Source organism: Petaurus breviceps, unplaced genomic scaffold (genome assembly GCF_028583685.1).
Source record: "Petaurus breviceps papuanus isolate PSGF00001 unplaced genomic scaffold, PetGlider_PUasm1.0 178, whole genome shotgun sequence".
In the NCBI taxonomy this organism is placed as follows: Eukaryota; Metazoa; Chordata; class Mammalia; order Diprotodontia; family Petauridae; genus Petaurus; species Petaurus breviceps.
The window spans coordinates 12,421,030-12,443,365 of record NW_027185777.1 but is presented as its reverse complement, the minus strand read 5'-3'; positions in this window follow the sequence as shown (position 1 = coordinate 12,443,365).

Sequence of the window (22,336 nt, the reverse complement as noted above, 5' to 3'; positions counted from 1 at the left end):
GGGGTGGGGGAACTGGAGGTCTTGATAAAGAAGAATATATGTGAGAGGTAGAATGCTAAAAGTTCATGGTAAGGTAGGAAAATCTCAGAGTTTATAATTAGAGAAGTCAGACATTTGTGAATAATAGTAAGATCAAGTATGTAATAGATGGTCAATTATACTATGTCACCCTGTATGTGTGGCTGAGGAGAAATGAAGGAATAGATTATGGGATTTAAGAAGGCTCAGAAATTGAGGGATTAGGGAGTTTGAGGGAACATCAGAAGAAGATGGTAAGGATGATGGTGGTCTAACTAGGTTAAGTAGTCCAACCTTATCTAAAGATGAAGGACTTCGAGGCCCAGAGAAATTAGATGACCAGAACTTGGATTTCTTGGCTCTTTGTCCACAACTCTTTCCACTCATTCAAGAGGGCTCCTCAGAACTGACACAGAATAAGGAAATGTTCACTTTGAACATCATAGACATGGTTTAGCACCTGTTTGGATTGATATAGGGCCTGTACTGTAGGCCTTGGATCAATTTTGCAGTGTGGGAATGCTACAACACATTGTGAATAGCCTTAATTTACTGAAATGTATATTAAAATGATCAAACTATAGCTATCATTTGTGTTTATTATCAATTCCATTTAATAAATATGAGCAGAAATTTATTACATAGCCATAAACGGGTCAGATACATAGAAATGTACATACGTCTATATTTAATATTCACAGAGCAAAGTCAGATTGTAAATTGGACCTGGGAGAAATAAATGATCCTATTCCCTTGCCAACTACAAACTGAAAGGTCAGTCTCCTTTTTTAAATTAATAACTAAAAATTATGTTTTTCTTCTTTCAGGATTCATTTTATATATTCCCATAAAAAGCCACTAACAAGAACCCCAACAAGTATATCCCTAACCTCCTCCCTTTTCTTTAATTAAAAAAAATTATGTAATTCTTTTAATTTCCTCAAGGATCATTAGAACAATGTGATATATTTAAGGGAGCTGGCCTGAAAGCAAGAAAGGCCTGGGTTCAGGTACAGCCTCTGTCATTTATTGTCCGTGTGACTGGGAAATTTACTTAACCTCTCAATGCTCTGGACAACTCTAAAAAATTATGTAATAGACAAATTGCCTCCTTGCATTGGTAGAGGGAATTTCCTCATCTAGAAATTCTCGATGCCAATAAAATCATAGATCCAGTCTCTGTCTGAAATGGATTTATGCTCCTAATTTGGTTCTACAGTAATGTTATGTCTTGAACAAGCAATATCTTTTATTAAACAAGAAGCAGCTTGTCTTCTCCATGATCCATTTATCAAGGTTATTTGATTCATATTAGAGCTCTGAATAAATGGCAGCTGGTATGGAGAGCCAGGATGGTAACCAAGGTGCCCTGGTAGCACAATGGAGTAGAGAAGAAGTGGGGAAAGGAAAGAATGTGGTCCAGCATTAAGAAGAAGTTTTTCAAGCCCAAAGCAAATAGAAACTTCCCAATGTAATGTCATCCGACATTCTAAAGACCACCCTCAAGTGTCAATGAGACGCTAGTGAAAAGAAGGCTAAACAAAGCTCTACTCCTGGAGGTAAACAAACTCACAAGGAAAAATTCCAGCCACAGAGAATCAGGACATGAACAAACAGACACAGTTCAATTTTCGAAATAAGTCCACAGACTAATGAAAGGTAATGAAACATATAATTAGAAACAGAATGAATAGGTTTCCTCTCCCAGGCAGAACACCGATGTTTCTCAGAAACAGTTACTTCATCCTTTTAGTTTTTCAGGAAAAGTGATTTTTCCCTTTATCTCTGGGATAGGATTTTTACTTTGGGAGTCCATGGGGTCTGATTAGTCCGGTATTAAGCATTATTTTTTCAAAATTTTTATTTTTTGTTATTCTGAACTTGACAAAACCATCAAACATTAACATTTCCATATAAAAGAAAAGAAAAATATTATTGTATATGTAATGGTGACTCTCATAGACAGTTTTTTTAAAGCACATAAATAAAATTCAAGATGTTAGTTTCAAAATTGTCTGGTTTCTCTGCATCTCCCTCAAAATTCTTTTTCTTCTTTGTGTGCATTTGAAAAATACTTCAATGACATATTTTTCTTTTTTTGAAAATCTTGTCCTCTTTTTTGGCATTACTGTCAACCTATCTCCTCCCAATCCTTTATTTAAAAAAAAAAAAACAACTTGTAACAAATAAGCACAATCACATAGTGGTCATGTGCAGAAATGTGCATCTTATTCTGTAACTCGAGTGCGCCACCTCTTTGCCAGGAGATAGTGGCATGCTTCTTCCTTGGTCCTCTAGAAATATGATTAATCCCTGCATGGATCACTGGATAAGGCTTTCAAAGTCTTTTTACAGTGTAGTTTAAGGGTGTATTGGAGCCCAGCTCTTACTTGGACAAGGGCCGCTTGATAAATTTTCATTGTGAAATTTACACCTCAGATATCAGCAAATGCTGCAAATCAAGGCTTTGTTTATTATTTTGCTGATTGGTTAGACTTAAGTAAATGATGGAAAAATGTTAAATCTAAAACTGTATCCAGTTTATTTTTTTTTTTCCTCAGAGGGCCAGTTGTTAAACATTTACTTGCACATCCCTGGTTGTAGTCATTGTACAGATTATTCTCCTGGTTCTGCTCACTCTGCTTTGCATCCATTCATACAACTTTTCAATATTTCCCTATAATTTTCCATTTTGTCTTTTCTTATAGTACAATAATGTTCTACTATATTCATATACTATAACTTATTCTACCATTCCTCAGATGAAGAATCTTCACCCCAACCTTGGTATCCTTTTCTTTTTTTTATAACAAAAAGTTCCATTATGAAAATGTTTTTAACTTCCTGGTCCTTTCCTTATTTCTTTTGTCTCTTTGGGGTATCTGTCTAACAGTGGCATTGCTGAGTCAAAAGACTTAGTTCCCATTTCCTTCTCTGGACATTACTAGTTTTCACTGTTGTAATTTTTAAATAGAACTATATACAGTGTGTATATTATTTCCCTGATTCTGTTTCCATCATTCAGCATCACATAACGTGTCTTTCCATATTCCTTTGTACTTTTTACCTTTGTCATTTCTTATGATGTGGTAATATTTCATTCCTTTGATATGTCACAAATTCTTCCCAGTTGTTCTCTCTTTCTTCACGTATGGCAACCAGAATCGTAGACAATGTTTTAGTTGCACCATAGCTTAGTACAAGGGTAAAATCATGTTTTCTGTTTTGTCTCCACTACATCTATTTATATCCACATGAAATCTCATCTCTAGCTGATTGGGGTACTTGTTGCATTTTTTTTCTGTTGCAGAATTAACATTCAAATGTCTTTATATCCATTTTATTTCTCTATTCCCATTTCTACCACTTTTCTTCCCCATCTTCCACATAACACCATCAATTTCCAGAGAAGCAAACTATTAGTGGGAATACCTTGATGAAAGCTTCCTTTTTTTCAAAGGCTCTGCAGAAGCACCCATGAGCCCTCTGGTATTTTTCATCTTTCAAAGGATTATTCCTTTTATAACATGGTTACTGCAGCAGAATCAGAGGTCTGCCTTTTCTACCCTTGAAGTATGTAAATAAAAGCCATTATTCAGAAACAGCTGTTTGTTTCTCTATTTATACAAACTTCTCCAGAAACCTTTTACTTACAGAGAGTAAAAGGCCCCTAAAGCTATAACAGAAGAGCCATTTGGGCTCAGGAAAAATTGAATCCAAAGAAATTCCACTGAGAAGTGACTTTTCTTCTCTCCTGGGATTTATTTGAAATGGTTCATCTGTCCTTTCCACTAACTTATAAAAGACAGATTTCATTTTTATTTATACTAATAATATGGTTGAGAACACTGGGCAACAAATAAAATGGACACCCTAGTACAAAAAGCCACATTTAAATCATATCAGTAATGAAGATTGTACTCATATAAATTTTAATATTCCAACGACCAGTGGCTTAGGCAGTTTTAGTGTTAGAAGAGACTTCAAAGGTTACCTAAAAAAATTCCAAAGGACCTGTGATGAAAAATGCTATCTACCTCCAGAGAGAGAGAGCTGATAACTGAGTGCAGACTGAAGCATACTTTTTCCACTTTGTTTTTCTTACTCTTTTGTGTTTTTTTTTTGAAACATGGCTAATATAGAAATGTTTTGCATGACTCCACATGTATAATTGATATCATATTGCTTGCCTTCGCAAGAAATAGCAAAAGATGGGAGGGCGGGAGAAAATTTGGAACTCATTTTTTTTTAAAAAGGGTGATAATTAAAAATATATAATTGGTAATATTTAAGAAAATAAATAGAAATATTTTTAACAGTTATCTAAAGTCATCAGATCTCATAACCAAAATGGGAACCCTCTTAACAGTTTTTCTAGAGTCATAGTTCCCAGACTATGCAATACAACAAACTCACAGGAATGTCTCAGTATATGTTTAATTTTTCAATGGTAACACAAAGATATTTGACATTTACCAATTCCAGGTAGTTCCCAGTTTCACATATTAGATCAATACATTTATTTCAGTGAAGTTCTTAAATGTCTGAAATATGTTTTTATTTGTGCTTCTGGACATACCAATAACTTTTTCAATTGCAATGTCCCATCTTTTCCAAACTAGGCTTTTAGTAGTAGATATAACAGAAAGCAGGTACCATGAAAAAAATCAGTGTGGAATAGGAAATTAGTGTGGTGGTGTCCAACCTGGTTCAAAGGTTTAAGAAGTTATGCAATACTTAATGGCTATACAATCCCATTAGCAAGTGTTTACAGTTATTTAAGAGTGAAATCATTTTTCCAATGTATGTGTATTATTTTTCTCCAATTGTTACTAAGTTGTTAGAACAAATACTTATTAAGGTCTTTGCACTTTACTTAGTAAATGGAACTGTTAGATATTTCTTTTGACCTTGGGGCCCTGTGAAAAAAATTATTGAGGTACTAAGGGTACTGTGAATTGAGAAAGTGTGGGAACCTCTGTCCTAGTCTTTATTTGAATGGTTCTAGCGATGAGAAACTTATTACTTCTTAATGCAGCCAATTTCTCTAGGCAACTGAAAATAAGAATTTAAATTCAGTGTGTGTGTGCATACACATATTTGTTGTGTATTTCTATATTTGTTGATTTTCATCCCTTCTTTTCAAAGAGGACCAATGATATAACAGGTAATGCCTTGACTTGCTTGTGAATTAGATTTAAGTGAGGCAGAGTTGCACAAAGTCATCAGCCTCACTCTCTGCTGTAGAGTCATCAAAATCCAGTTGCAAGAGCAAAGTCAAGATGACCCAGGATGCAGTGGATGATCCTGCCATCTTTGATGTTGATCAAGCTGTAAGCACTCAATAGTTGCCTACTTTTGTTCTCATCTGCCCATTCCACCAGGAGAAGTCCTCACATGCTTGTAGTAGACATCTCCCTAACTCCCCAATGGGTTTGAGGTCTACCAGTTACCCTCAACATGATTTAGCCCATTTGCCAAGATAATTTTATCTGCATATGGCCACCACACATGCTACAGCTTCTTGGAGCCATAGGTGAGAATTGGGTGGCAGGTGGATACCAAAGGTGAATGGGAGGCCCAGCTCAATAAGCCCTCACATGAGAGATGCTAGTCCTTCTTGATCACCCTTCCACATAGTCTCTCTCTCTCTCTCTCTCTCTCTCTCTCTCTCTCTCTCTCTCTCTGTCTGTCTGTCTCTTTCTGTCTGTCTATCTATCCACACACAAAGATGGAAAATGAGGATTGTAGAGGAAACTTGAATGTATCACGTGCAACTTTAAAAAAAAGTATCTGTCAAATTTAACATGGTTGCACCAACACTACCCTTTTTGTCTCTGTCCCCTCTGAACTCCCTTCTATTTTCTTCTGTATATTTAAAAAATATTTAATTCATACTTTTTTCTCTTTTGAATTATTATCACTATCAATTCTCAACTATAAGAATTTATGAAATCCATGCATCTCATGCATATAATAGATTACTAAAGATATTAAGCTAACTTTTGAGGCGAACAATTTGGACAACCACACTCTCCCATAATGCATCTCTTCATTCTATTGTCAGTGATAGAGCACTGGCCTAGATGAACTTTGGGTCTGCCTTGGAGTCAGATGTCCAAAGTGGTTGTGCTATACTCTGAGGTCTTTAAATAGTGGGCAATGTATCTGGCATGGATGTCTCAAGGCATATTTATACTTGCATGAATATCCAGATGAGATATTGCTTGTCACTGGCATTTCCCCGACTCAAAAACTCATAAATCCACAAATACTTTGTAATGTTTTTTTTAGAGATGATGAATTGCAGAGACCTGTGTTGAATTGATAAGATTTTGTATTATCTAAAATGTCTTGGGCTGTTCTAGCCATGGCAAGAACTCACTAGCATGTTACTGTTTCTGAAGTTACTGAGCTATATGTTATAGGTAAGACAATATAATGATTACCAGAGGGTCCATGTCTCTTGGGACCTCAAATCTGGTACCTTATTTGGCATGCACATCATATAACTCCTTTGCAGGATGATGGATTTGTGTATAGTGGGGAAGGACAAACATCCTGTACCATAAAATTATATGCCATTTAATTAATCTATCCACAAATTAGTGATAGGTTAACTCTCTATGCAGGTATGTCATTGGGCTATATCTCTAGATTATGTTAGATTTATGTTTACTTAAATCTCTAGATTTGATATTATTTGTTAACATCAAGGACAAGGGAAAATGTTCCCTCCACCAACAGGGAGAACTCAGAGACTCTTTCATTGACCAGCATGGAATCTGGAAAGAGCCCTGAATTTTGGAGTTAGAAAGATTTGGATTCAAATCTCACCTTAGAAGCTCATTAGCTGTGTGGCCTTGACATATTATCTGACTTCTCTGTGCCTCAGTTTCCTCATCTTTAAAATGAGCATGTTGGTCTTGATGGCCTTGGAGCTTCTCTACAGATATGTCTATAATCTTATGTAGAAACAACCCTCTTGACTACTAATATATCAAGGGTGGGAAAAAACCTCAAGAATTTTTTTTTAATGTAGATGGTCCCTAGTATTTGAAAAAAGTAAAAATAAAATAATAGGGGAGGGAATAAGCATTTATATAGGGCCTACTATGTGCCAGGCATTGTAGTAGACACTTTATAAATATCTCATCCAATCCTCATAACAATGCTTTAAAGTATTATCTCCATTTTACAGTTGAGGAAACTGAAGCCAACAGAGGTTAAGTGACTTGCCCAGGGTCACATGGCTCATAAGTGTCTGAGGTCTGATTTCAGATCTTACTGACTCCATCCCCAGTATTCCATCCAATGTGACAGCTAGCTGCCTCAAATAAAACCCATAAACCTCAGTCCATGTGCCCAGCTACAAATTGCAGCATTAAAAAAGTTATATAGATTTTAAAACAAATTCTTGAGACAGTTGCTCTCAAATTAACACCTGCTTTATTGAATTTTCAATGAGTTATGATCTCTTGAAAATCATCCCTTCTGTGAAAATGCTGACAGAATCAGAAAGAGATACTATTGTGAGTTCTATGCCTGCTTAATAAATAATATAGACCATTCATTCCCCAACAGTGGATTTGTTCCAGGTAATTATTTAAGGTTTCTCAGTTTCTGTTTCACTCCAGTAGCGTCTCCTGAGATCCTCTAGGGCAAAACATTCTTTGTCTCTTAAGGCCACCGAATCACACAGAGGGGTTCCCCAGTGAACCAGCATCTAAGATAATTGTTGTCTATGAGGAAGTGCTAAAAACCCCAAGTTCAATTCAAAGAAGTCCCTAGTCTGTGCTAAAGGTGGGTGGCAGTTTGAGAGGTGGGGGAAGGTTGGGAAACAGTGGTGTTAACTGGGATGTAATACAACAGTCAGGAACCAGGGAGAGGATGATCTATTGACTGAACCAAGTACCTTAAGGCTGGACAAACAACTGGACTAGAGTAACATGGCAGGATGGGCTAATTTGTGGAGACAGAAATGACCTTCTCAGTCTCTGTTACATATCATGTCAGAAAGCCTAGCATTTCTTTTAGGAGCTGAGAGATTGAGTGTGGTGCTACCTGCTTCTAGGACAAAGAAAGGTTTTTGATGTTGGGATTCTTTTGGGCTGCACATGCCACACTACATTGGGGTCTGAGCAATTTTGACATCACCTAGGTGCTCTGAATAAACATCAGGTGGTAGGGCAGGCTTACTGGTCCTGAGAAGTAGGGGGGCCACCTCTGCTGAAGCTCCACCTTTGACATTACTACACTTTCTTTGCGGTATCTGTGGTATAAATGACAGAATGTTGACCTAGAACACAGGAAGACATAAGTTCAATCTTGCCTTTGAGATTTAATAGCTGTGTGACGTTGGGTGAATCATGCAACCCCCCTGAAGCTCAGTTTCTTCACCTGTGAAATGAAGGTGTTAGATTAGACTGTCTTTAAAGTCCCTTCCAGGTCTCTATCTCTTATCTGCTATTACATTTTTCTTTTTCTTAACCTTTTCCAGTCAGTTACCAAGTCCAGATGGTTTTTTCCTACCTTTCCATTCTCTCTGCCATCAGCATATCATGAAAGTATTTTTATAGTGATCATCTCTCTTCCCTCTCACTCCCACTTTCCATATCCAACCAGTTGTCAAATTCTGTCACTACTAGCTCTCCTGTGTATTAGGTTATGAGGAAATAGCATATCTCTTTATGAGGAAATAACAAACCTTTCTCCTGTGTATTATTTTATGAGAGAATAACAGATCATAGTTCTCAACTGTCTTCAAACCTTGATAAGAATTAATAAATTAATGATTCAAGTAGCAGGTTAAGCAGTGGGTTTTTGGTGTGGTTGTTGGCTGATGTAGTATGGAATATGGTCCTGATCCCACATAGGATACACTTAGGTATCATGGTTCCTAAAGACTTCTATACATAAAATGAGCATAACCATCTCAGACTCCCTCAGTGGTAATGGGTTCTGCTTCATCCAAAATCTTAACAACAAAGGCTGTATGAATACTTGCAAAGTGTGTTGAAGAGAAATTTCTTGTTGAATTAGATCGCTGAGGTTCCTTCCAACCCTGAAATTATGGGATTTCTATAAATTACTTAGGGCAGCTAGGTGGTGCTGTGGATAGAGGGCAGTATCAGACCTAGAGTGAGAAAGACCTGAGTTCAAATGTGGCCTCAGACACCAGCTGTGTGACCCTGGGTAAGTCACTTAACCCTGTTTGCCTCAGTTTCCTCCTATATAAAATGAGCTGGAGAAGGAAATGGCACACCACTCTAGTATCTTTGCTAAGAAAATCCCAAATGGGCCACAAAGAATTGGACATGACTGAGAATGACTAAACAACCACAATATAAATTATTTGTATAACCTACCTCATAGGGGTGCTATGAAGAAATTTACTTATAAACTTTAAAGTGTAAATAAATATGATCTATCTAATTAACAAGAAATTTCAAAATTATTTTTCCAGCTTTCAAGATCCTTTGCACTGTTTTCAATCTATCTTTATGGGCTTGTTTTATGGTTATCATCTCCATGCACCCTCTGTTCTAAAATAAAAGCTAGTACAACAGACATTGTTAAGGTCCTGTATGTTAAATGTGCAGAGTCTTTTAGTAAGTGCTAGGAGAGAGACAGTGCTTTGAGAAGACATGCTGAAGCCAAATAGGACTGTTTGCTGTTTGATGGTCTTGTTCTACGTGTACTTAAGAGTCAAACCAAGAAGTAATTTTTAAGCTGGGCACATTTGTTACATGTCAGGAACAGTGCTTTGCTCTGGGAATGCAAATGCAAGCAGAAAGATTGTTCTTGCCCTCAAGAAACTTAGCCCCTTCTAACTGGGGAAGATGGCACATGAAAGGGAACTGAAAAGAGGGGGGGAGGCATGAAAGAAACTGGTGGAGAGAGGGGGAATTGCAGAGAAAACCAGAGGAGTCAGTAGCACAACCTGGAACATGAAATAATGGCTGGCCTGAGTGTCCTTAAAATGGATGTTCTGGGAGGAAACAGTCAATCAGGAGTAGAGGCCATGGGGAGAAGAGTATATACAGTATAGGGCATCCAAGGATGGAGTGAGTGTCAAGAATGAAAAGATTTGGGAGCTGAAATGAACCTTACAGATCATCTCACTCCAACCTTTTCATCTTATAGATGAGTAAACTGAAGCATACAGAAGTTAACGTGTTGAAGGCTACTCACAGAGTAGTTCATCTGCTGTTTTTGAAGAGGATCAATGACATCATATGGTGACATCTTGACTTGCTTACAAATTGGATTTAAGTGAGGCAGAGCTGCACAAAGTTATCAGCCTCACTCTTTGTTCCTGAGTCATCAAAGTCCAGTACAAAAGTCAAGATGGCTCAGGATGCAATAGATGACCTTGGCATCTTGTCTTCAGTGTTGGACCAAGTTCTAAGCACTCCACAGAGCCTGCCTCAGCTGCTTTCATGGCCATTAGAACATGTTCTCATCTACCCGTTCTGCCAGGGCACATTTTCATGTGCTTGGGGTAGATATCCCCCTAACTCAACAATGAATTTGAAGCCTATTGTCTACCCTCAACTTGGTTTAGTCTATATGCTGAAGTGGTTTTACCCTGGTGTGGCAGCTGCACATTCTATAGCTTCTTGGAGACACAGATGAGAATTGGTTGACAGATGACCACCAAAGGTGGATGAGCAGCCCTTAAAAGGGTTTGGCAAGCCCTCACATCAGAGGTGCTGGTCCTCCCTGAACACCCCATACACTTCTAACAGAGCAGTAATGTGACAGAGTGAGGTGATAGCCAGGTAACTAATTCCCAGTACAAAACTCTCACTCTGCACTGATTTCTGGTGCTACAGTATGGGATACAATATGACAAATTTTTGTTAACTCCCTACTATGTGCAGGACACTATGCTAAGCACTGGCGATACAAATAAAGACAGTCCCTCCCCTGAACTTACAGCCTAAACAAAGGAGCTAACACATGACTCAAAGTCCCCAAAGGGGAAGGGGTGCTCCTTTAATTTAGGGGCTGTGTCATTTTTCATCCCATTTTCCATGTTCCCTGCACATTAAAGGCACTTAGTAAATGTTTGTTAAATTTGATTGAATAAAAGCTGAAAATCACAATAATGATGGTGATGATAAGGTCTTACATACTGCAGTAATTGTTTTTGTCTTTTCTGGGTAATTACAGTAGTCACCTAGCTACTCTAGTACCCAATCCATTTTACATGCTTATATAAAATTAATTTTTTCCTCCAACATCACTTTTATCATGTTGATTTTTTTCTGTTAGCAGTCATTTGATGATTCATTGTTGCTTGCCTCCTGAAGCCCTCAATACTTGGATTGATACTGAAGGACCTTTCCATACTTATCTTCCACATTTTCCCCTATTTGAATCTTCTGCTCCATCAATCTGGTCTCCTCATTGTTCCTGAATCTACCAGTGGCATGCTGGGAGAGGTTAAACAGCTAGCTCTTGGGAGAGGGGGGTGGAAATGGCATGCTTTTAAGTTTAATCTGCATCATTAACATTTTCCCATCACTTTCTCAAGTCTAGACCAGTGAGGCAAAACTCATTAAGGGACCACAAACAATCCATGAGGACCGTTATGGGTGTGTTTTGCCTTGGAAAACCATATATCAACATTATCTATGTTTTGTCATTTTTTTTTCATTCATTTTGTTAAATATTTTCCAATTACATTTGAATCTGACTTGGCAGTACTTGTGAGTCTTGTAAGGTAGGCAGTGTAGTTGATATCTCTGGTCTAGACAATCTAAAAATAAAAAAAAATAAATCAAGCCCTGATTTATAGCATTCGCTGATTTCTGTGGCATAAATGCTCACACTGAAAATTTAACAATTGGCTGGCAAAATCTGTTATAAGCTAATTCTCGCATATTCCTGCTTCAAACCAAATAAAATTCTACCTATCCATTTCTGGCCAGTTAAGGTCCTGCCTCTTTAAGGAATCTTCCCTGATTACCCTGATCGAAAGAAATCTCTGCTTACTCTTAGCACCCATAGCACGTACCCCTTCATAGTACTTACTGTTGTTGTTCAGTCATTCAGTCATGTTCAACTCTTCATGATGCCATAGACCATCTCATGTCAATACTGTCCAGGGGGTTTTCTTGGCAAAGATACTGCAGTAGTTTGCCATGTCATTCTCCAGTGGATTAAGGTAAACAAGAGTTGTGACTTTCCCAGAGTTACACAGCTAGTAAGTGTGTGAGGCCCAATTGAACTCAGGTCTTCCTGATTCCAGTACTAGGAGTGCTGGGTCACTTAGCTGCCCATAGCACTTATGCCCTTCAGGTAGTGAATACTTATTAAACCTCTATTATGTATAAAGCATTATATTGATCTTGGGAATAAAGAGAAAAAAATGAAACTTCTTGCCTTTGAGAAGCATATTCTATATGGTTAAAGTTTTCATAATGCTTTAAATTATGGTTATTTAGAAGGAGATGATAGGATCATAGATTTATAAATGGAAATGATCTTTATGACCATTTAGTTGAGTCCCTTTATTTTGGGTCTGAGGAGAATGAAGTCGAGGGAACCTATGTGATTCAGGTGATTTTAACTTGGGTTCTGTGAATTTTTATGGTATCTTGATAAATATATGCCAATATAACTGGCTTCTTTTGTAATTCTATATATTTTATTTTAATGTATTTAAGGGCATTATTCTCAGAAGGGTTCCATAAGCTTCACTAGACTTCCCAAAGCATCTATGACAAAACAGATTAAGAACCCCTGTTTCTGTCCCCAGATTGAATACTCTATGGCTGCCTCTCTCGTTTGCCTAACTGTATTTTTAAATTTCTTGAAGGGAGGGTCTGTATCTTATTTCTTTGTGTTCCCTATCATACTCAGCATAGTGCTTTGTTCCTAGTTGGTACTTTCTAAAAATATTTGAATAAATGAAGGAATGAATCAGTGAACCTACAAATGGAAGAGAAATGCTCATCACAGTGCTGGGTTTGACGTGTGCTGCATAAAAAAAGAGAGGAGCATCATAAGTTCTGGCAGATGTTTTATAGTTTTCTTAAGTAGGGGAATCCCAAGAAAAGAACATTCACTGATGTAAAGCCTCTGGCAATGAGCCTAACTGTGAATTAACTATAGCCCCCTCCTTTCCAAACACATACACAATACGCAAGTTTATATGTACACACATACATACACATATAATATACCTGTGTATGTATACATACATACATACATATGTCCTCTATCTATCTATCTATCTATCTATCTATCTATCTATCTATCATCTATCTCTCTCTCTATCTATCTATTATCTACCTATCATCTATCTATATATGTCTGTCTATCTATATGTCTGTCTGTCTATCTACCTATCATCTACATATCATCTATCTATCGATCTGTCTGTCTATCTATCTATCTATCTATCTATCTATCTATCTATCTATCTATCTATCTAAATATCATCTATCTATATACCTGTCTGTCTGTCTATCTATCTATCTATCTATCCTACAACTATTTTGAAAGGAGTTATTCTTTTGGGGTCAGTTTTTTCCAACCAGAATATGACTACATTAAGAAAGAAATTTTGGAGTTTATCATAGAGAAAAGAAGACTGTTAAGAGGAAGAAACAGGATACAGTATCTGCCTGCAAATTTTCAAATGGCTGTCTTATGGAGGAGAAAATAGTCTTGTTAGCCTTGACCCCATTGTGGGGGGGAAGTTAAACAGAATTAGGAGCAATGGAGACAAAACTGCAAGGAGGAAAATTTAGAACTACCTGACACTTAGAGTATTCTGAAAGTGGAATGGCCTGCCTGGATGGGAGGTGGGATCCAGGTCCCTAGGGATCTTCAAGGAAAAACTGGATAATCCTTTGTTGGGTAGGTGATAGAGAAGGTTCTTGTTTAGGCATCATTTAGAATGGTTGTCTTTTTGTTGTCTTTTTCAACAAGGAGATTTTGTGATTTCTGTGACATTTGAAGACTAAATTTCCTAATATTTTCCACACTGATGACATAATGAAAAGCAAACATTCAGATAGCTATTCTGAGAAAAAATGATGTTTTTTCAAGGATGTGGATGACGTCTGATCTTTTCCAAGTAAATAATAGATATTTGTTTCACCCATGTTGCAACTCTTCAGAGCACAATGTTTTCTGTGTTTTTCATTGTGAAATTCTCCAATATTCCATTCGTTCTGGGGCATTATTGATGTGGACATTTCCTCCAGCTGTGTCAGTTATAAGTCAACCATGTCTTCTTGGTGACTTTTGTGTATATCTTCCTGTAAATTTTCCACAATGGGTGCACCAAATGTTCTGGTAGCTACCACTTGGTCTATTCATTTGTTATCTCTCAGACCAGCCTCTTTTCCCTCTGAAACATCTCTTTAATGATATCTTTTACATAACTTTTAGTTTATACAATTCATTGTTGTTAGTATTCCAAAGGATAGTTATGTTCACCCTGCATCTCTCCATTCAAATACCCTTTAAGTGACACAAAATTCTTATTTAATTATGAAAACCCATGATTTACAGCACTGTGGTATCATTGAAGGAATATTGACTTTAGAAAGAAAGGTTCCTTTGTTTCAGGGAGAAGCTTGAGGTCATTGAAATTGTCTAGTAATCGTGAAATTACTTAATGCAAAATTTAACACCTATTCTTAAATCTAAGAACATGGCAAAATTACCACCAGAATAAAGCTTTACAAAAATTGAATAAGAAGATATTCTTTATTTGGGGGGCTTTGCTGACAACACTTTCCTGTGAAATTCTTTTTCAGGAAGATGGATTATTGATGTAATATCTGTGAAAATAGAAAAGGATATTAACTCAAACACACAGTAATTCCACAGAAGAGGGAGATGAAGACATGCTATAAATATCCATGTAATTTGATATTAGCAAACATATTGAGTACTGGAAAACTAAAGAACAACTTATATAATTTTCAGATCTCTTCATAGGAAAAGTCAGTTCCATTTCAGAAACAGACAAATAAGTTTCAAGTATACATGCCTAGGCTAGGGTCGATTGAAGAGTAGGGAATGTGGTTGAAATAAAATGCTTAATCCATTTAGTCAATATTTATACAGCACTTTACAGTTTGCAGAGCACTTCACAAATATCTCATTTTACCTTTCACAGCAAACCGAGGAGGTAAATGCTGTTATTTACATAATTACTATCCCTATTGAGGAAACTCAGGCTGAGAGAAGGGAAGTAATTTACTGTGGTTCACATGGCTAATGTTTGAGTCATGACTTGAACGAAAGTCTGTATGATGCTGGGTTCAGCGCTCTATCCACTTAGCCATCTCTAATTTCCCATTGTGGTTCCCTGGAATCCATTTTTAAGAAGATTTCATTCTTCTATCTAGTTAATTGAAGAATTAGACTAGTATTTCTCTCTTTATCTATCTATCTATCAAGAAATTGTGATTTGGAACATTCCATAGAGTTTATAGGATTAGAGCTGCAAAGGGCACTTGAATGACACCCTCATTTAACAGGTTAAGAGACTGAGGTGCAGCACTCCACTGCTAGGTAAGGAGTTAAAGATGACACCTTGGTAGTTAATTTGTGTGACTCAAAGGACAATGACAGTATCCTCAAAATAAAAATTCAAAAGAGGTGGAATTGTGGGGAAATGCAGTGTAATAAGATTTATGATATATATTGTAACCCATTCATGCCTTGCTTATCTTATGCAACTCACTGTGCCCCACCCAGAATAAAAAGGGGAAAGGGAAGAACCTAATTCACCATCACTGCCCTGGATCCAGAAACTGGCCCCACCTCAAAGGGTTCTTGCAGTAGCCACATGGTGATCATGGGGGACAAGGGACAAATGTACTATGTTATTGTGTAGAGGGTAAAGAGAGAAATTTCTTGAGTGGAATCTGTGGAACTACTTCTGCAGGTGACAAGGTAGCAGTTAGGTTATAATTGCTCTGAGGCGCCAAGTCTGTGCAGAAGGGTGAGGTTATGGGGCAAAATAAGGGGATGATAAGGCTAGGTGAGGTTGTGTTAGAGACAAGCCCACCATTGGCTTTCACGGGGGTGGGTTTTTGTGGGGGTGGGAATGTGACTTCTTTCTGTTCTGTGTCTCTGTTCCCAGTTGCTTTTTAATCACCACCTTCCTAAAGGTCTATTCAGGTCTCTTCCAGGGTTTATTATTCCCTTTCCCAGAGCATTGTCTCCACAACATAACCCACAAGGCAAGAACACTCTTTGTCACTCAAAGATATTTGCAAATCACAATGCACTTTCAGACCAGAGTGCATATGTTGCTAGAAATCTTTCTCTGTCTGTTTTAGCTCTGCACAAGAATTTTCTCAAGGGGCTAGGAGAACTATTTTCTTAAACCCTATAAGGATTTTCTTTTTTCATCATTTGTATCTTCTTTCTCCCAGTGCTCTATATAATGCAATGACTCAAACTTTTATCAGTATTTTCCCAAAGGTTGAGGGCAGAGATTCTTAACCTTTATTGTGCCATGGATCCCTTTAGTAATTTGGTTAAGCCTATGGACTCTCTCAGAAAAAAAAAAAATTCACAATTGAAGGAAGTGATAAATTTCAGTTAGACATTAGTGTGAATAAATATATAATATCCAAGTTAAGAACTCCTGGTCTAGGGAGACCATGGGGAATTCCTTGGGGAAAGGAGGGAAGTGTCCTACTTTCTCTTTAATTTTCTCAGCCTACTCCCTTTTCATGATTCCTCTTTGGAAAGCTTTTAAAGTTTAATCAAATTTTCTTTGGGCTAAAAGGGAAGAAGGAGAATCCTTATTATTATGCAAAAGTCTGTATGAGGTACTGTATGAGGCACTGAAGAAGACATAAAGATGGGTAAGACCCAGGCAATCCCCTCATGTGTTTAATTTAAAAATATGTTTCCTGGGCTATGTTCTTAGGGAAGTACAGTAGGAGGTAGAAAGGAAATCAAAGTCTCTTTCTCTTCTTTTGAGAAGTTGACCATTAATTAGAGGTTATTACACTAAGTCTAACTTAATATCCAAAATTAACACAGGGCACAACAGTCTATTAGTTTGATATGTGAACTTCCATGAGACGTTATTAAATTCCAAAGAAAGAAGTAAACATTTTCAAAATTGTAGGTCTGTGTGAAACCCAATATTTTTGAAGTTCGAAATTGATGAAAGGGATCCATTTGAGGTTCTCATTATGAATTCCTTCAGGTTTAATTATCCAGTTGTACAGTTACATCTCCTTTCTTTCCCTCTTGTTATAGATTTTGTGACTCAGCTTGTGGTCTTCATTCAGTTAAGCTAGAGTGAAACTGATGAACTAGGTCTAATTATGCATTCTCTCCCATTGCTGGGTGTTAATATGTTATTCTAAAAATAATATAAAATCTACTTATACTAATTATTTTTGTGAAAAGAAACATCTTCCTCCCTTTTTTCTCTTCAAAGTGTTTAATGGAAGAAGCAGTTAGATCTCCTGATTCTAGAGACTTTAGCTTATTTTTATCTAACTTCTCAAAACAAGATAAAAGGATCTTGGGAGACCTTAAATTTACATGTCTTCTGTGTGGTGGTGCATTAAGAGGCAGATTTCATCTCTGTGTAAGGAAGAATTTCCCATCATAGAACTGTCCTTAAATAGAATGATTTAATCGAGTTAATGAGAGAAAGAGAGTTCCCTATCATGGGAAGGGCTTATACCAGGACCGTATGGCTACTTGTCAGGGATGTTGTAAAGACGGCTCATGCTTCAAGAGGAAGATTGGATTTGAGGAACCCAGGGGTGACTTCCAATTCTAAGATTTTGTGTGAGTGCTTAGAATGAGGATGATCATGACTGCTGTGGCTGCTACTACTGCTAGTAGTAATTATTGCCTCAATGACGGCTACTTCTACTACCATTACTGCTACTATTTGTATAGTACTCTAAGGGTCACAAAGGACTTTATGAAGATTAGGTCATTTTATCCTTACCACAACCCTATGAGGGAGGTGCTATTATTGTTCCCATTTCAGATATGAGGAAACTGAGGCAGGTCAAGGCTAAATGACTTGCCTGGGGTCACATAGCTAGGAAGTGTATGAGCACAGTTTTGAACTTATATTTTCCTAAATTCATGGCCAGTATTCGGTCTACAATGCTAAAATGACACATATAGATGTACACAAAGAAATATATAATATACAAGTGTATATCTTTCTATCTATCTGTCTATCTATCTATCTATCTATCTTTCTATCTCAAATAATTTTCCCATTTTATAGTTACTAAGTTTTGCCACATAGTACCATGGATGGAGAGTTGTTATTTCTTGTCTTTTTTCTTTTATTATTTCAGTTTATCTCTTGTATTATCTATGCCTTATCCAATATCTATATATCTGTATCTATATATACTCAGCTATATATGTACATCACATATTTATATATGCACACATATGTGCATGTATAGCATATATGAAATATCTACTATATATACACATATAGCATGTCTCTGTATAGGTTTCTATATATACATATCATAGTAGCACATATAAATATTTGCATATGTGTATACATTACTGGGCATATATAGCTATGTGTATATGTATATATATAAGTGTATGTATGTGTGTGTGTGTGTGTATGTCTAGAATCCAGAAGACTTGAGTACACATCCAGTCGCAGATATTTACTGTCTATGTGACCTTGGGCAAGCCATTTGACCTCTCTTTCCTCCTCATTTTCCTCATCTATAAAATTGGGATAATAATAGTACCTATATCCCATGGTTGTTGTAAAGATCAAATAAGACAGCATTTATAAAGCTTTTAGCACAGTACTTGGCACACAGTCACTACCATATAATTATCATCATCATTCTTATTATAATTGCTATTTGGGGTAGAGTGAATGGGACTTTTCCTTAGAGGGTTCCAACAATACATGCAGTCCTTTAGCAGCAAAGAAAGCACAGAGCTTGGGAAGTTACAAGATGGTAGGCTGTGGTGATTTCATTTTAGTCTTCCTGCTCCTGTTCCAGCATATATCATTCTCCTCTAATTCAAATGAGGGTTCCTTTTATACTACTTGACCCTGCCATGGTTTATTATATTTGTCCTGCATTCAAAAATTATTAATTATGACTCTACCTGGGACCACTGTGGCATTATCCCTTTGGTGGGATAGCCTTTTATTTCCATGAGACTGAAAAGTTTTTGTACTGTATGAATTTGCAGTTTTAAGCAAGGTAAGAACAGAAACATAAGAAGAAAAACTCTTGTACTTTTCCATCTTATATCAGAATGTTGGTGTTAATGAATAGGGGATGTAGGAGGAAGAACGAGAGGTAGAATATGAGATTCCCCCCAATGTCTTTCACCCATCAAATTATTTAATTCTTTTTTTCTTTTTTAAAGCAATCGGGGTTAAGTAACTTGCTCAAGGTTACACGGCCAGTTATTTCTGGGTGTGGTGCCAAGTGTCGGAGCCCAGATTCGATCCCCAGGTCATCCCGACACTGGAGCTGGTTCTCTTACTCGCTGAGCCACCTGGCCTCCCCTAAATTATTTAATTCTTATATTGAAAATGTTGTAGTCATATACTCCAGGATCTGAATGAGAGGAGGTACAGCTTATTGCTGCAAACATTTAAGAAGCAAGGATTCCAGGAACAATATCATGAGGCCAATTGGGTCATTGTTTTAATGAGTAGGTCAGTATATGAGCTGGAGGGAACCTGGGGGTTACTTTGGAAGCCAGGCGTGTGACTTGGTGAACCTGGGTCAAAGAGGTCTTCCAGGTCAGAGTCTGTGATTTCCTGTTTGTGGCCTGGAAAGTTCAACAGAATTCATATAGCCTAACTGTAGGAATGCACACAGGAAAACCAAGAGCACCAAGTCAACCTGTTTCTGTTTGCTGAAATATTCAGTAAAATAGCTCAGGGAATATTTGGCGGTAGGATTGTCATTGCAGCCAAGTGTCAAAGATGCTCCTTCATCCTGCTAGTAACAAATTCTTCTTGTTTTCATGAAGATTTACTTTATAACAATTTCCATATGTTTAGGTCTGACTTTAGAAATTCAACATCTGATGAGACTTTTCTGGAGACTTTTCTGATAGCACAGCTACAAATTAGAATGACTGAGTTGCAACCAGGATAAAGTTAGAATTAGCAGTTCTCCAGTGGGACTATACATACTTTTTCTTATCTTTTTTTTTTCCTTGTTCACTTAATCTTCTCCATCATCACATGGGTGGGCAATGTTAAGGTTACAGCAACACAGGAAAGTGCTGCAGGTAGACATTTATGCTTGGTAATTATTTGTAATTTCCCATAACATGTCAGTACTCACACACGCAGCCCCTTCAATGTAGAGTGGATGGAAAATCTCAAAAGATTTACTTTGGATAAATATCTAGATGATGGGAATATATTCAAATTATTATATTTGGAAATCCACTGTAAACGAATGTTGAATTCTAAGACAATTAATTTGTATTTTGGTGGTTATGCTGCAGATCAAACTTTGGCATCTGGAAATTGTTGCACTAGAAAGAAGAAAGGCTTTTAGATTTGTATCAGGGTAAATTATTCAATTCATCCCAACCCTACAATTCTTAAAGAATGGTCCAATTCAAAGAGACAATTCAGATCTATTATTGTTTACCTGTTCCTGGCAGGAGATTCATTACTTTAGTATTTTCCCCTTTTGCTTTATTGAGTCATCTTTCTTGAAATCATCTTTTAATAGCATATAATAGGGAAAGCCATTTGTATCTGTTATATTAGAAACATGAAGTAACATGTTTTAGAATAAGAATCTTCCCTTTAGGAAAAATGTTCTATACCTCAGAGAAAAGATCAGAATTTATATTAGGTCTCTTTGTCCCACCTGGCAGTGGTGTGCAGCATTGTTTTGGTCACTACCCCATTTTCTATGACAATGACTTCAAAAGTTTGCCTTCTTTGAAAGGGACCATGTGAGAGGATTGGGCCAATTTATAGCATTGCAATTATTTCAGTCTGTAGCCTACCTGTTATTATCTACTCCAGAAGCTTCAGGGTCTCCTCCATGGTCTACTGAATAAATTCCAAACTCCTTACTTAATATTCAAAGTTTCCCAGAAGTCAATGCCTTCCTTCAGTTTTAATCTCTTCTTCTGTCACTCCACTCCCTTATTCTGTCTTATCTTCCCTCCTCCATTTCCAACTCTCCATCTTTCAAAGTTCAGCTTAGATACCACATCCTGCATGAAGTCTTCGCCAGTGACTTGCCTACAATTGGTTTATTCCAGATGGTCAGCTCCTTGAAAAGGTCATGCCTTATTCGTGTTTATATCCCTATAATACTTTCTTAATGCCTTGTATACAGTAAGTGCATGGTAAATTTTAATTAGTCAAGAATTTATTTAGTGCCAACCTGCTTTCTAAGTGCCAAGCATTGTTAAATTCCAGGTATACAAAAAAAACCCCAGAAGAAAATCAGTCCTTGAAAGATTTTCTGTTCAAGGAGACACAAACTGTCCATTTAAGTATACACATGAATATACGATTGTTTTGAGAGGGAAGGTACTATCATCCAGGAGGTATCAGGAAAGGCTACAAGTAGAAGAAACACACCCAAGCAACTATACTTTAATAATTTTCTATCTTAGTTAAACTAATTCATTGAAATTTAATTCAGTGTCTTATCTACAGGATTAGGGATGAATAGCACCCTCAAAAAGGCACATCACAGGTAGAAATTAATTGTGCACGGGGAAGTTGAAAAATGATACATGTTTTTGTTGCCAATACATTTCACTTACCATGTCATGGTCCATGAGACTTCACTGACCATAGGGTCAACAGTAATTCCAACTGGAAATCAGTGATTCAGCCTTAAAAAACAAACAAATTCTTATCATCACTGTGCATGACAGCTGTCTGTGTCCACACTCCCACCCCTTGCAATCAGAAAAAGCTGGGTAAAAAATCTCGAGACTTCCTGTCTCTTCCTCCTGGGATGGCTGGGGTGGGAATTTCTCCTCTCTCCTTGCTCCCCCTCACTTTCAGTCTCTCTAGAGAGTGGGGTTTATTAATAGGAAGGGGAGGGTAATCACCTAACTGCAGAAGTCTACCAAGTATCCAGGCAGAGAGACACGCTGGGTGACTGCTGCTGAGATCAAAGACAAGTTTATGGTCTCAGGGACAGACCTCAGAATTTGTTCTAATTCTGCTCATGGGAATTCAGCTATGAAACATGTAGAATAGAATCACTCCTAAAATTCTCTTCCCTTTCCTTCCTTCCTTCCCTCCTTCCTTCCTTCCTTCCTTCCTTCCTTCCTTCCTTCCCTCCCTCCCTCC